The sequence below is a fragment of the Gavialis gangeticus genome, unplaced genomic scaffold, assembly GCF_001723915.1.
Source record: "Gavialis gangeticus isolate Ggan-Ray unplaced genomic scaffold, GavGan_comp1, whole genome shotgun sequence".
In the NCBI taxonomy this organism is placed as follows: Eukaryota; Metazoa; Chordata; order Crocodylia; family Gavialidae; genus Gavialis; species Gavialis gangeticus.
Genome location: NW_017728972.1, coordinates 433,867 through 434,143, shown reverse-complemented (window position 1 = coordinate 434,143; position 277 = coordinate 433,867). Strand labels below are relative to the sequence as shown.

General features: G+C 37.9%; 1 protein-coding gene across 4 annotated transcripts in view; it reads right to left on the bottom strand.

The window, feature by feature from the left end:
* DAGLA (diacylglycerol lipase alpha) overlaps positions 1 to 277 on the bottom strand; it is a 61,358-nt gene that overhangs the window by 12,655 nt on the left and 48,426 nt on the right. The window lies entirely within an intron of this gene.

The following is a 277-nucleotide window of genomic DNA, read 5'->3' as shown; positions in this document are numbered from 1 at the left end:
TTTTTTTTTTTTTTTTTTTTTTTTTTTTTTTTTTTTACAGTGGACCCATTCTGGAACACTTTTCTACATGCACTAGTATTCATAGAATCATAGAAAATTAGGGTTGGACAGGACCTCAGGAAGTCATTTAGTCCAACCCCCTGCTGAAAGCAGGACCATCCCCAAGTGGATCATCCCCAACCAAGGTTATCTAGCTAGGTCTTAAAAATCTCCAAGGATGGAGATTCCACAATGTGTCTAGGTAATCTGTTTCCTCCTAGTGAGAAAGCTTTTCATC